At 49.5% G+C, this 15,214-nt stretch overlaps 1 long non-coding RNA gene across 1 annotated transcript; it reads left to right on the top strand.

The window, feature by feature from the left end:
* Window positions 1–549: 549 nt before the first annotated feature.
* LOC140696159 (uncharacterized) lies at window positions 550–3,317 on the top strand. The gene is made up of 2 exons (XR_012072260.1): window positions 550–2,413; window positions 2,891–3,317. It is a non-coding gene; the product is annotated as an uncharacterized lncRNA (long non-coding RNA).
* Window positions 3,318–15,214: the final 11,897 nt, after the last annotated feature.

Genomic DNA, 15,214 nt, shown 5'->3' with positions numbered 1-15,214 from the left:
CTGCCGCGCAGGCCTCCCGCGGACCCGGCTGAACTAGAGAAGCTAGAACCGGCGGGAGCTGTGGCTCCCGGAGAGTGGGGCCAGTTGGCTTATCCTAGCTTCAAGTGAGCTAGGGCCCAATTAATGACCCAATGCGTAGCTCCTTCTCGCTGTTCCTGGCTTTAGGAACTAGGAAAGGCATGGGTACAGATCCTAATTCTGCCTTTACTTGCAATGTAACCTTAGGCAAGTGACAACTTCCCTAAGCCTGTTTCTGATCTTTTAAATGTGGCACAAGAAAGCCGTCTCCACATGGATGTGATGAGTGAAAATAGATCACGGATGTAAAATGCCTGGAACGTAGTAGGCACTACACAAATTCTTTCATCACTCCCTTTTCTCTCTCATCTCCTCCCTTTTAAAACTTTCCCACTATGAGATATATTAGGCATCAGTGAAGTTCTTAAAGACCACAGTCCCATTCTCTGTCCACTGGGTGCATCCCACCACAGACCGTTACTGAAGGGCAAACATCCTGCCGCCACTTCTCCGAGGACCAACAACCTGGCCTGCCCCTTAAATCCCAACTGCCGTCCCAGTCCCCAGACTTCAGGCTCAACTAACACTCTCTTGGGGGTGATACCCAAGTGTGTAGTGAAGCTGGATTTAGGAAATAAAAAGTGATTGTAGACAAAAACTGAATCAGCTAGTCAGTTACAGAACCCCATCCCCTGGCTCTGCTTTGGAAGTAGGTCAGTGTGAAGTGACACCCTTGCCAACAAGAGGCAAGAGGTTAGCCAGGATCTGCGCAGTTTATCTTACAGGGCACAGGATTGGGGCAGCATAAACTCATACTTTCCACATACTGTAAATTTCAGACATAAATATATGTGTGCTTGTAATGCCCAAGTACATGCATGTTCATGTGTGCAAATGCACACGTTTGTTTCTGTTGGCAAAAACAGAACCAGCAGAAATGTAGAGCTAGCACGTGCACATCAAGTATAAGTGTACAACGCCAGGCAGGAGGATGCGTCTATAAATTGGAAAATTGCAGTTATATGTACAATTGCATGCTCAGGCAATTCTCCTTAAATCCCTGCGTGTGATTCTACCAGGCCATGTGTTGCGTATTTTCAAAAACTCTTGAAGTTACAAGTATGTGTGTACACGCGGCACATGCACAGATGCTCCAAAGCGAGGGAAGGACCATAAACCCAAAGACGCGCGTGCGCGCGTATTCACACAGACGTGTGCTCTGGCGCCTGTACACGGGCCGGCGCCCAGGCATGCGGACGCCTACACAAGTATGTTTCACTGACGCATCTGGGGCACTTTCAAAGAAAGTAGGGAATGAAAATCTAATCTGAGAGTCACCGGGGTTCATCTGGAGGTCGCCCAACGGGTAGGAAAAAATTGTAACAACCTGGAGTGTTTGTCCTTGGTGCAGCTCTGCGCCCAGGCTGGATGGATGCAATACGTTTTCGAGAACTCGAGGGACTGCCTTAGGAGCTGCCGGGCGGGGGGAGGAGCACCCGGTAACTCTTGCCGCGGGCTTCCCAAGAAACGTGGAAAAACGCCCTGCGGCTCCACACTTCCCCCATATCTGTAAGCACAAGCTTTCTTCACCACCTCTCTGACCGGTAGCCGACACCCATCCCTGACCGACCCCAAATTCCCTGGTAGTCAGGATTCCCGCCGAGTGCGCCCGCCTATTTATTCCTCTGTGTCAGACTGGGACTCGCTCGAGTCTGCAAAAGACTCCAACCCATTTGCCGCCGCGGGGCGGGATCTGGGGGCTCCCGCCCAGGGTTCAGAGGCCCGTAACTTTGCTGCTCTCCCCCAGCGTCAGGGGCACCTCGCATAACCGCTGAGCTCTGTCCGCGGAGACTAAACAAGGAGAGGAACAGGCTGTAAACACACATCCTGACACGTGAGTGACATTTACACGGTGCGAGAAGCCTCAGCCGAGGGGATGGCAGGGGGTGGGGGGAGCAGGCATCTGCAGGTAAATGGAACCTTCGGAGGCGCTGAAAACGGCAGCCCTTCGACGCCCCTCCCCCCAGATAGGGGACGAGACTCCCTAAGTCCCCTGAACCTGCCTTTTGTGGGAGGTGACAGGTGAACGGAATTCAGGTCTGGCTACTCTCGCCGCTGCCTACCTCCCCACCATCTGCTTCCTCGCAGACAGGCAGACCCGGCGCATAATGAGGTAGCAGCCTCCAGCCGGCCACCGTGACTAACTCAGAACAAAAGCGCTCCCTCCACGCCTCTTCCAACAAAGGGGCCACCAGCCCCAGCGCTCCCCGAAGGCTGCGGGACTCCCGGCTGCCGGCTGCGGAGCTGCGGCGCGCAAACTTCCCTGGGCTCCCAGGGCTGCCGGCGCCACGGAGCCGGGGCCGCGGAGGGAGGAAGCACATGCCGCCCAGAGAAAGTGAGGCCGGGCTTGGCGGGGGGAAGAGGGGGCGGGAGCCGGGCAGCAGCGGAAGGAGGGTGATTGATCAGCGCGCTGTTCCCGGCGCTCTGTCCTGTTATTAGAGGCGGCCAAAGCAGGGCCACGCAATAACCTCCGAATCGCCAACTAATTGACGCTGCAGGCAACTACTTCATTGTGCGCGCTGGTTTTATGTCTTCATAGCCGGTGATTGACAAGGTGTAATTAGTCATCTCACTCGGTGATAAACATGGGCACCCTCCTCCCGCGGCATCAGGCCGTGTGTACCAGCAGAGGAAGCGATAGTTGACGCTGATATACCATTAAATCAAAATGAAGACGTTCAGAAGTGTGTGTTTGCTGTGACGCTCTGATGGTTTATTTCTCAAATACGGCACCAACAGATTTACTTGATTTGCAAGTTAACTACAACATTAACTGGTTTTATTTATTTTGCCTCTTCTTTCCTTTTCCTAGGCAGGGATGTTGCTCTTGGAGAATGTGAAGACAGTTTGCTTCTTGACAAGCGAGCGAACGGGCGCCCAGATTTTTGCAGCCTCTCGAGTCTCCCCCGAGGGAAAGGCAGGCAGAGAAAACGCCTGATTTGGGAGCCACCAGGAAGGATTCCGCGCAGGGGGAGCCACCTTCTTTGGCCCCAGACCGGCCTGTCTGGGGCCCCCCTTTGAGCACCGCCAGTGGATGATCTGAAACACTGAGGATGGTGCTGGGGTTTGGGGTCGGGAAAAGCCCCTTGGATAATAATCGCAAAGAAGAAAGAGGCAAAAACAACTGTTTCTTCTCTGCCTTGAAGCAGGAAGAACTGTGTTCTTAAAGCTGTTGGCTGCAGTCACAGGGCCAGTTGCCTGCCTTCGTTCCCTGAGTAAAGTATAATGTCTCCTGTTCACCATGTTGCACCATTCAGCAAATTAGATTCCTTCCTCATCGAAGTGGGTCTTCTTAGGGAAGTGTGTGTGTGTGTGTGTGTGTGTGTGTGTGTGTGTGTGTGTCCATGGGGGTGTGTCCCTCTACAGTGAGGCTGCTACTGGAAATGCTGGTTATTCATTTCAGAAACCTGGTGGTTTACACTTTAAAAAGTCAAAGAGCCCCCTCAAAAAAATTGGGCTCCCTTGGATTGTTGTGGTCTGTCTTGACCTGAATTCTGGTTAGAGAATGTCAGAAACTGAACAAAGCCACCAGCATCTCAAAGTCCACTTCCAGCGTATCACACACATGCCCCCAGGAACTCTCCAGTAGGGTAAGCTCCCGGCACTTTCTGCTCCTCTCTAACCTCTGTCTCTTGTTCCTATAGCAGAGGAACGGTGATTCCTTACCACTGCGCAGGAACGCTGGGTTGTGGACATCTCCAAAAAAAGATAGGGTGAAGCTGAGTCCGAGGGATGGCAGAAAAGCCCCATATCCTCAATAATGACCCCCTTTCTAGGCTTGGGAGCCTTGTTCAGCAAAGGGGGGAGTGTTTTATACTGATGTGAGAGGCTGTCAGTCAGCAGCAAATCAGCTCAGGCATGGCTACCTCTCTATGAGATCAACTCATTGCCTTGGTCACACCTTACAGAGAAGCTGCTGGTTACCACTATTGACAATAAAAATTAGTGGGGCCTTAGTTGTTTTGAAGAAGAACCCCATGTCTGTGGATAGATAAGTGGCTTGACTCAGCGCAGGTAGAGGGGAGCCCAATTCCTCCTCCTCTTCTCCCTGCAGCGATCTGAACAGTTCCGAAACTGCCTCCCTGAGCGTCAGTTGAGCAGGTTGGGGAACTAACCAGGGCCCTCTCTCTAGGGCCCTGTTAAATGCACTGAACTTAAAATGAAACACGAAGTGCGAATTTCAGGTTTGAACATGATGCATCAGGAAACGTGGAGGTTGGCAGCCCTTTCCTCCCTCCTGCCTTTCGGTAGCAGGTATTAATATTGTATTAAATGTTATGAGAAAGTAAGGGCTGCAGAGAGGAATGTGCTCAGATGCAATTTTGTCAAGGTTTTTATCTGTGATTATGATTCCAGATGTAAAAACTCCCGGAGGAGGGAAATGAGGGGCTGCTGGCGTGTGACATGTGTTTTAAGGTGTTTGGCAGTGTTTCTCAAAGTGGTGACAAAATGTTCTATTTTATTAAAGGGAATTGGTAAAAGAAATACGAATATACTAGGTCGAAGATTGTTCATCTCAGCAAAAGGATTTACCATTATTGATTAGGGTGGGGAAAGTTTGTATCTGGAGCCTGCTTAAATCATATTGTCAACAGTGTAAATCTGTCAGATCAGATTATTCTAAAGAACGATTGTAACAAAATACACAATAGCTAATTGCATCTCCCCACCTAATAATCTCCATGCAAAGATGTAAATTGCCCTGGAAGTAAAAAAAAAAAAGAGTAAATATTGCAACAAGATGTTAATTTTTTTTCAATTGGTATAACTATCACCGTTCCTTGAGAGTAATTTCTTTTTAATCTAACCCAGAGTACTACCCAGTCCTAGAAAGGTCATTTTGCCTGTTTTGTTAATCTGGCTGCTTTTTCGATGGAAGCACAAATAAATTTCCTCACACAGAGAACCATATTTTGCTAAGAGGAGAATCAGGAAGGTTGTGCGGGCATGAGGGAGGAAGCACATGAACTCTTGGCTGACAAGAGTTGTATCTTGTATCTCCAGGCACTTGGGACTAGAAAAATCCCTACCTCAGTCTTTCTTCATTCAAAGGCATCGCTGCCACCCCTCTCTGACAGCAGGACACCCCTAAACTCTATTTCCAAGCAAAGGTTTCCTCATAAACATTTTATGAGCTTCACATACACTAATCGACGCGGGTACCCAGCCAGCGCTGACTAGACTGGATGTGGATTTGGTAAATGTTTCCTCAGAACAAAAAGAGGAGTTTTTGGCTAAAGAGGCTAGACTTGGCTCTCCCCTGAGGCCCCAGTCAGGGGCCCTCAGCACACTCACTGGAGACATTACTGGATGTGGATCGCCCCATTTCTAGGACACCTCGTATGTCTCTCATCCCATTTCATGAAGAGCACAAATGTTCAGCCCTAGCCTTTCCTTAATCCAGGCTAAAGAATGTTGATTTTGGCTACCCAGCCGCTGGCACTATTTTACCATCACAAAACGTACTAGACTCCTAGCACAAATCGCACCTTCTTTGAAAGTAAGAAGATTCCTCTCCTCTGAGGTCCTGTAGGATGTGGTACATTTCCGAGGGGAACAGTGAGGTTGCAGGGGAGGGAAAATGCTTGGCGTGGTCACCACCTCTCACCCTGTGCTTTCAGCAGAGCCCTTTCTCTACCCCAACCCAACTTTCCACTGGCTTGATTAGCAAGTCTCTGCTGCTGTTTGGAAGCTGGCATTGTCTCCTTAGGTGAGGAACGAGTCATTTCCCACAAATGCTTCAGCTGAAGCCCAGCCCCTTGCCCCCTCCCCCATTTTTATTCTTCCATTAATTAAAGCAACTAATGTTCCATCGATTATCTTTGCATGAATGAAAATCATTATGGGCCCTTGCAGGTATATGGGAAATTCTGTTTGCTTAAGTATTCACACTTTGATTTCCAATAGACTCATTTTCTCAGGCATAAAGAAATTCAAACAAAACAAAACAAAAACAAAAACAAAAACAAAAACAAAATCTCCTGACACTTTGCAGTAAAGCATGAAGACCAATAGTAACGAGCTTGTGCGATCTCCTGCAGGAAGAAATGCTCAGATGGCCCCATTTTAGAGCTGGATTGTACTATCTGGTAAAGACTTCTAGACAGTGAAGGCAAACATTGATAGGTCATCAGACCTAGGTTTTGAATTTGTGCTTGTGTTGAGTCAGATGAGCTCATCCAAATTTACTGTGAAGCTACCGTCAGTCCTCAAAAGTAAAAAGGCAGGGGACAATCAGCTCTATTTGGAATTTCCTGGCTAGTTGGCCATTTCAGCTTGCATCTCCATTTCTGGGGGCTGCCATAATTAGAGCGATCTATTTTGCATTTACTTCTCTTTGCAAGCACTACATTATTCACTCTTTCCTGTGCTTATTAAACAGTGCCACCTGCACCAAATTCAACAAAGCTCTTCCATCAGTCAGCCCAGTAAGGATCCCGGACCATATATTATCATTAATTGAAGCTCAATTGAATAGTTGATGATAGAGGCATGAGTAAAAGCAACACATTTTCTAGGACCTGCTTATAAAAATGTTTTAAGCAAAAATAAAAAATATTCCTCAAATTGTCATTTTTTTACAAACTCATTTCATTCTCTCTGTACAGTAATCCAAGCAGCAGTGAGCAAGCCTTTTAATTAATGAACTATTCCCGTATGTCACCAAGGTGCCTCCAGCACAAATATCCTCCTTCATAAGATACTAGCAAATGCAGTCAATATTTTGTCACCCAAAGCCTTCGAAGCTGACCACCTCGATAGCCCTAATACTATCAAAAGGACCTGAAGAACCAAGGACAAGGCTGGGAAGCAGAGGAAAATTTTCAGGAAACTAGCCATGGATAGTCTGAATCCAGAGAGAGGGAGTGGCAGAAGGAAGATAACCAGAGACAGAAGAGAGGCAGAGAACGAATGTGGATAGATATCACTGTTTAAAGACAAGCACCTAAAGTTTCTGGCAAAGATGGGACCATCTCTGGGCTCCAGCTCTGTTATAACAAACTCCATTTAAATGCTGATGATTTACACATTCTAAAGAGCGTCGAAGCTCACTGTGCCTTGTTCTCTTAAGAGCTTTCTGCTTTGTTCAAACTACTGCTTATCTTTGGCATTGTCAACAGCTCTGCATCTGGGAGAGATTAATTAAGTGATAGGTCAGACACAATGAGGTGAAAGGGCATGTCCACCCAATCAGGACTGATTCATCCATTTCTAGGTGGATCAACTTTTTTGAGGGATGCCAATTTCAGTTCCATTTCCAGGGAGGATTTATCAATAGGAATGCCTGAACTCCCTCAGGAAGGAACTCTTAGCTGGGAAAAGGTTTTTCTGCACACAGAAAAATCTAAAAATCTATACTCTGTCTTTTTCAGATGTGAAAACAAAATATAACTATAAATTGTCTGTATGCTTAAGTTTCACTGATCTGGGTGAAGGCTGATTTTCTTGAACATGATCCTACAAAATAGCTAATTGGGTGATTACAAATAAGATTGCCATGCAACACAATAAAAAAAATTTGAAAGTTTGCTTTCTCTCCTCCCTCTTCCCAACTGTTTCTCATTCCCCCTTCCTTTCAGAATCCACTTTTAATTTCTAGAAGGCAAAAATGAAAGAAAGAGATAGGAAAAAGAGGAGGAGAGGAGGAAAGAGAGAGAGAGAATGAAACAGAAATAGGTTTTCTAAGTGTCGGCTGAATTTTTCCAGACCAGTCAGAGGTTATGTTTAAATCTTCACCCCTACAGGGCCCCCACACCTTCCTAAAAAAATCTTTAGATTAGTGAGAAATTTGTTACTCAGGAAAGGCTATGTGGCCAGTTCACCCTGTTCCTAACCAGAGGGTTTTAAGGACCTTGGACCCCACTCCTAGAAATGACACTGTCCCCATCTTTTCAGCAGCATGTCAGTCTGGGTCAAAATTGCAGTTGCGTGTGTGTGTGTGTGTGTGTGTGTGTGTGTGTGTGTGTGCGCGCGCGCGCGCGCGCGCGTGTGTATGAAAGAGACAGACAGACAGGCAGACAGGCAGGCAGAAACAGAGACAGATAGGGAAGTAAACTCCCTGCCTGTGAATAATGCTCAAGTAAAGTGACTGTTTTTGGCAAATCCCAAACAAAACACTTGGAATATTTTTATTCTATTTGGGAACACCCCTACAAAGGAAGTTAACCTTTTCCAAGATATGTGTGGGAGGTGGGGAATAGGGAGGAAACAAAGGTTTGTGGTTTTTGTAACTGACCAGCCATTTCCCCTTCTCCAAAGAAATGTAGAATGCCAGTTTCTTAACTATCCATTTCTTTAAATCATCTGGGATCTATCTATATTTATAAAACTGAGCAGGAACACTTAACAGACTGATCAATAGCCATTGACTGTCAGTGCACCACACACCCTAACATGCACAGCTTGATCATGTATATTTGATCATCGAAAAATTCAAAGCATCTTGCAGCAGTGTATCAAGCTTCCTATAAAATAGTCGGTCTTTTTCTGTGGTCTTAAAAAGAGTATGGGTTTCTCTCTCCCTTGCATTCATCTATCTATCCATCCATCTATTTACACAAACACACAGCTCCCTTCCTGGAGAATTTATTGCTCATATACTTGATGAAGAACAAGGTAATTAACTGAGAGGTTGTACATCTGGGTGGCACTTCATATCCATTGTAATAATATAACATTTCTTTTCATTTTAGCAGAAGAAAGGCTAGTCCTGCCTACAGATTCAGAGGACCCTAGAGTCTCTGTTCGCAAAGCCTCCTTGTTATAAATCCTGCCTCCCTCTTAAGTGATGGCACGCACAATTGCACCAAAGGGCACAAAGTTTATCTATGCAAAAGTATCATTGGAATGGCTTGTCCATTCTCAGAGCTTCAGCATCAGCTAGTGGGAGGTTGCAGTAGACACAGCTGTTTCCTCTGTCCCTAGTCTCCTTGGCAGCAAACGGGGACAAGAGTCCAAAGGGCTTGTCCTGTGAAGGGCCACAAGTAGAAGAGACATATTTGGGGATCTCAAAGGCTGCTGTCCTGAGCACATGCCACTAAGCTCCAGTATCCTGAAAAGGACCCAGCCCTGCAGACTTTCCTGATATTCTGAGGTTGAAAGGCTGGTTCTAAGTTTCTCCATAAAGTATGCCGCTGTATCTGTCCAAACCGTTTCAAGCATCCGGCCAGAGGAATACCAGCTGGCAAGCCTGTTCCAAGCCTGCCACACAGTTTTTCTAACCCCCTACCCCAGAGACCACCCCCACCTACCCACCCCAAGCCAGCAAAATAAATTACCTGCAGAACCTCCCATTTCGGGAGTCCTCTGCTCTGTATTCCAAATTGTGCCCAGGATAAATTTCTCGGGGCCCTTCCTTCTACAAGCAGCAGCATCTGGGCTGAGGCTCCTTCCTTTATATGGGGGGGGGGTGTGGGAGACTTCATATGATAATACATGTAATATGATATGGAATGACAGAATGCATGACAGTTGCCCATAATACGGAGAAGTCAGTCAAAGGACAGAGGGGACATTTGGATAATTACCATCCATTGGCTAGTCAATCACGGGAACAGAGAGAAACTGCACAAAACCCACAATGGAGTTGGGAAACAAAAGAGACCCGAGCCAGACTCAGGATTAACCGGTCTAAAGCGATCTAAATGCTTTTGTATCTGAAGAACTGAGGCTGGCCGGGTTGCCCCCCCTTTCCAATCCCAGGGAACTAATTGCGGGGATCAGAGTTAAAGCTCTCTCCCTCCTTTCCCCTTTCTCTTTGTAGACTGCTCACCACGCAGAAAAAAAAAATGATTTCTCTCTGTGTTCATTAAACTATTTTAAAGTTAAAGGGGTGGGGGAGGGAGGCTCCATGTGGGCCCTCAGCCCAGAAGCTGGGGTTCTTCAGCCTTCGAAGAATCTGGGACAGTCTCAATCGGTCTCAATTCTTTGTTTCTGGGTGAAATCTTCCCTTCTTGCTCCTGGACACAAATAACTCATTCACCTGGGCAGCTGCCCTCTGCCTGGAGGCTAGCAGGAATGGCTGGTACCCTGCTTTGGGCCAGGAGTCCCCATAACTGGCCCCTGCACCAGAAAAACAGAAGGTCCACCCTCTAGTTGAAAACTCAATTTGAGTCAGCACCCTCAGAATGAAGTGGAGTAAAAGGATGACACAAAAGGGGTTCTAGCCTTCAAAATGGGAGAGTAAGAGAAGACGGTGGTAAATTGTGTGGAGAGAGAATATCCTCTTCAACTAGAGAGTGCAAAAGAGGAAGAAAAACCTTCTAAATGGAGCAAGAAGAGATTATGATTAATTAGGGAAAAGGATGAGAAGAGACCCCTTCTGCCTGAGAAAGAGCGGCAAAGAGGTGATTCCTCAAAAGAGACATAAGAAAATGGTCCCATAAATTTTTAGAGTCTGGGATGAAGGCGAGAGAGGAAGAGAATTCCTTAAAAGATAAACGAAACGGACAGAGATGCCTGTAGCTGAGAGCGAGACCCCCGAGTCCCAGGACAGAAACACGAGCCGCAGTCTCACCCAATTTCCACCGGGTCCTCCCGATGCAATTCTAACTCGCCCAGCGCCCTCCCGGCCCGGCGGGGCTCGCGTGTCCCCGCTCGGTAGCGGCGGCCGCTCCCGCTCCCGCTCCCACTCCCGGCCCGCGGCTGCCCGCCAGGCCCCGGTCCGCACGCGCCCCGGTCCGCGCCCCCCGCACAGCCAGCGCCTCGGGGTGGCCTGGGCGCCTTCTTACCTTTCCGAGTCCTCCGCCGCGGGTGTGGCCGGCTCGGCGGGCGGCCCCGGGCCAGGGCCTGGGGGCGGGAGGCGGGGGCGCCGGGCTGGAGGGGAGCGGCAGGGTGAGGGCTGGGGGCGCTGGCACGGTGCCCAGGGGGGGCGAGGGGGCAGTGGGCAGCCCCAGGGCCCGCGGGCGAGCCCGGCCGAGACGGAGCAGGGGCAGGGGGCGGAGGGCCGGGAAGGGGCGCCGGGGCCCGGGCCAGGAGGCGGGGAGCTCCAGCCTGCGGGACCGGCCCGGGAGCCGGGCGAGGCGCGGGAGGGAGGCCCTGCGCCCGGGAAGCCGAAGACGGGGCGCGCGGATCCGAGGGGCGGTTTCGTCGCCTTGGCTGACAAATCAATCAGGGCTCCCCGAGCCGGGGCACTGCCACGGTCGCTGCCGCGCTAGCGGCTCCCGGGCCGGCCCGGCGCAGCCAGCTGCGGGGCGCCTCGGGTCCGCGCGGGCCGGCGTCGCGGGCGGGGCGGCGGTCATTAGGCTGCGGGCGCGTGCGGCCGGGGCGGGGGCAGGGGCGGGGGCCGCGCGGCGCCGCATCCCGGCCTCCTCCCCCGCCCGCCGAAGCCGGCCCGCGCCCGCTCCGCGCTCCCCTCGCTCCCTCGTCACTGTCACTAGCTCTGGCCCGTCCGTCTGTCCGTCTCTGCCTGCCTCCCTCTGTCTCTCTCCATCTCCCAGTCTCTGTAGCGTTTCTCACTCCCCTCCTCTCTCGGTCCCTCCTGATGTCCCCAGCTCCCTTGCTCATTGCGCCTCTCTTTGCATCCGTGGTGCTGACTCTCTTACCCTCTCTCGGTCGCTCTCACCATTTTCTCCTACTCTCTCCTTTCTTTCTTTCTTTCTTTCTTTCTTTCTTTCTTTCTTTCTTTCTTTCTTTCTTTCTTTCTTTCTTTCTTTCTTTCTTTCTTTCTTTCTTTCTTTCTTTCTTTCTTTCTTTTCTTTCTTTCTTTCTTTCTCCCCTCACTCTCCACCCCTTGCTCCCTTTGCTAGGGAGGACAATTTATCCCTTCCTCAATTCCTCCTGGAACAGCAGCCCCAGCCCCGGAATCCAACTTAATCCATTTCTCTGCTCTGAGACCTCGGACAAGTCACTTCCTCCCTCCTAGCTACAGTTTCCATGTGTGAAAGGAGTTAATAAGCCGCTCTTGGGGATGTGGTTGGGAGGGGCAGGGGGTTGCTCATGGACTCTGGTTCCCCCTCTTGGAGTTCATACTTACTCAAGTGCAGCAGTCACTGCGGCAGCTGTCTGGCCATAAGGGCTCACCAGGTGCCAAGTGTTCCCCTACAAAACCTATTTTGCCAGCCTCCGGGGCCAGGAGAGGTACCAAAAGGCCAGTTCAGCAGGGAAAGTCAAGGGTGTTTCTTCTAGGATCTCCAAAGCTTCTCCTGAGAAGTATCTGTGATCCCTTGCAGTATCCCCAGGGCAGATCCCAGAACTGGATCCAATATCTCAGGCTCTGTCACCTGCTGGTTCCTCCTTCACTGACACCAAGCAGAGGGACAATACTCTCTCCTGTCCTCGAACCCAAGCAGGAGAAAGCCTGTTCCTCCCTGCCTTCACACACACACACACACACACACACACACACACACACACACACACAGAAGATGAATAGCTTTTAAGCTTCAAAGATGTTTCCTGGATGAAGTGTGACTTCAGAGTCAGACAGATGTGGGTTCAAGGCCACTTAGTGTGTGGTCTTGGGCAAGTCATATCACTCTAAGTTTCAGTTCCCTCATCTGCAAAATGGGAACAATAGCCACCTCCGTTTTCAGACTGTGGTTGAGATCATCCATAGTATGCATAATGTGCGGATAAAAGCTTATTCATTCTGGCTAGCTTTTATTCAACAAATATGTAATAAGAATTACACTGAGAGTAGAACAGTTCGCAAGGCAGGAGTGATTTCTGCCTTCATGCAATTTGCAGTCTAGCTGGGGAGACAGACTGTGAATAGCAATTCTGTAATTATTTCATGACAGTTGTACAGGTGCCCTGGAGGAGTAGATAATGCAGTTGAGACCAAACATCTAGGGAAACTGACCTGGGCTGGGGGCTCAGGAAAGGCTTTCTCAAGGTGAGACTTGAAGTCAGGTGTGGGACCAGCCTTGCAGTTTACAGGAAGTGGGAAGGACCTGTTAAAGGGAGAGTGTTCCTGGAAGAGTGACCAGCATGCTCTAGGGCTGAGTGGCGGGAGGGAGCATAGTCAGTAAAAGGCCAGTGTGGCTGGAGCAGAAGGAATGAGAGGGATGAGGCTGGAGAGGTGGCAGGGCCAGGCACAGAAGGGGAGGGGCTTGTAGACTGAGGAGGAGTCTGGGCCTGGTAACAGGAACACAGGAGTCCCGATTTCCCCTTTTCTTGACTGGAAGGAGAAAACCAGTTTCGGTTCCCGTCCTGTCCTCTGCCTGTGATCCATCTTGGGAATTGTCCTCTCCTCTGCTCTGTCCTAGCACTGTCCACCTTGCAGGGACACTGCTTGCCTTGGCATCTGTGCCACCACATGAGTGCGGCCTCCCCCAGACCATATACCGAGGTGTGGTTCCTCTCTGTGCCCTCAAAGTCAGTCCCACAGGAGTATCCTCAGCTGGCTTTTGTTGTTTCATTGACCAGTCAGTAGCCACTGAGTGCCTGCTGTGTGCCAGGCTCTGTGCTGGGCATTGCCCTGCCTTCCCAAAGTGCTTGTTTTGCAGGGCAGACACTTTTGAATGCACAGGACCATAATGACCATTCTGAAGGAGTCTCACTGGGGACTTGGGGCATGGGACTGGAAGCTCTTTGTGAGCAGGCCCATTCCAGGGCTGCTCACCTTGTATGGTCTTCCGGGTTTGGCACAGTGCTTGGCACAAGCTGGGCACTCAGTAACATGTGATGGGAGAGTGAAAAAGAAAAGTAAAGTTTAAATACAGAAGGATTAAGAATAGATAGGAGTTAAGTGAGCCAGGAGAAGGGACAAGGAGATGTCTATGAAGATCTAGCTAAGAGCAATACATAGAGACAGGAAGAGACAGGAGGGTCTGGAGGGAGAAAGCTAATGCTTATTGAGCTTCTCCTCTGGGCCAGGCAGATGCTGGATGCTTTTGTGCAGTTATCTTGACTAAACTGCACAGCACCCCTACCTTGGAGGCACCATTGCTCTCCATTTGCTGAATAAGCACTAGGGTCCACAGAGGTTAAGTCACTGGCCTGAGGTCACACAGCTAGTAAGAGCTGGCCTTGGGATATGAACCCAGTTCTGCCTGCTCCTCTTCACTAAAAGCAGGAAGCAAAAGAGGAGGAAAAGGCAGAAGAAGATGACTGAGAAAAAAAGAAGAGCGATGGCAAAGGAGTGAGCTCTACGAGTAATTTTTCAGCTTACAAACAATCCCCATTTCCCAGCCCTGTAAAGGCTGGTGAGGTGGATCTGAGGCGAGCCGGCCCTCTGACTCGCAGGAGCCTGTCGAGGGGCCCCAGTGAGCTACTTCAAAGCCAGCCTCTTCAACACAGGAGCTTTTAAACTTCACACGGGAAACTTTCCAGGGCTGACTTTTTGCACTTTGTTTCCAAATCAAGAGGTGGGGAAGTCCCTGTCAGCCCAGAGGGGAGGAGATCTCACTGGGAGACTTGCTCAGGGTTTCCGGGCTTGGCATCGGGGTCCCCCACCTCCCAAGGGAACCTGGGTGGGGCGGGAGAAGGAGGGACCTGTCCCCTGTCCTCAGTGGGTTCCCAGAGAGAATTCAGATTGTGGGCTTGGCTACTGATCCCTCCTGTGTCCTCCCAAGTCTGGTTTCTAACTGGGTTCTTGGTGGCGTTTGCTGACAAGGTGTGACTGGCTCACAAGGGTCATAATATGCACCACTCTTCTCTGCGCAGCAGCCTCCAAACCAAACCATGCCTTCTGTCATCTTCTGATCATCATTGTGAGAGGCAGCAAGGGTCTTCCTAACCCTCAGCTCCCTCTGATTTTTGGAATTCAGATTTGGATTTTGGATGTACATCAAGAGCCTGGTTCCATGCATTTTAATTAAGCTGTCTTTTTTCATTTATTACTAATACACTCCTCTTAACTATGATTTATTTGTTAAACAAAGCACCATAAGCCGTCACTTATTCATCTTAATTTCAACAAAATTAAAGTAGTCGCTGTTAGATTGCACCTAATTGCACTTGCAATGAAGAGAACGGAGATGTTAATCAAAATAAATTGAAGATAAACAATAAAATCATTACATCTTTGCGGCGGTAAGTGTAACTAATCAGTTTTGACTCGAAGCGACCGAACAGGAATAATGAATGTGTCACTGAAGGCGCGCTCATTAAGGGAAGCCGCAGCGGCCTGGGTCCTCAGGGCAGAAGACAGCCACCCTGCCCATGTGGCCCTGAGGGCTCCTGCACCCCTGGG

Source organism: Vicugna pacos, chromosome 4, assembly GCF_048564905.1.
Source record: "Vicugna pacos chromosome 4, VicPac4, whole genome shotgun sequence".
NCBI lineage: Eukaryota > Metazoa > Chordata > Mammalia > Artiodactyla > Camelidae > Vicugna > Vicugna pacos.
The sequence above is the reverse complement of the archived record's forward strand: the minus strand, read 5'-3'. Positions and strand labels throughout refer to the sequence as shown.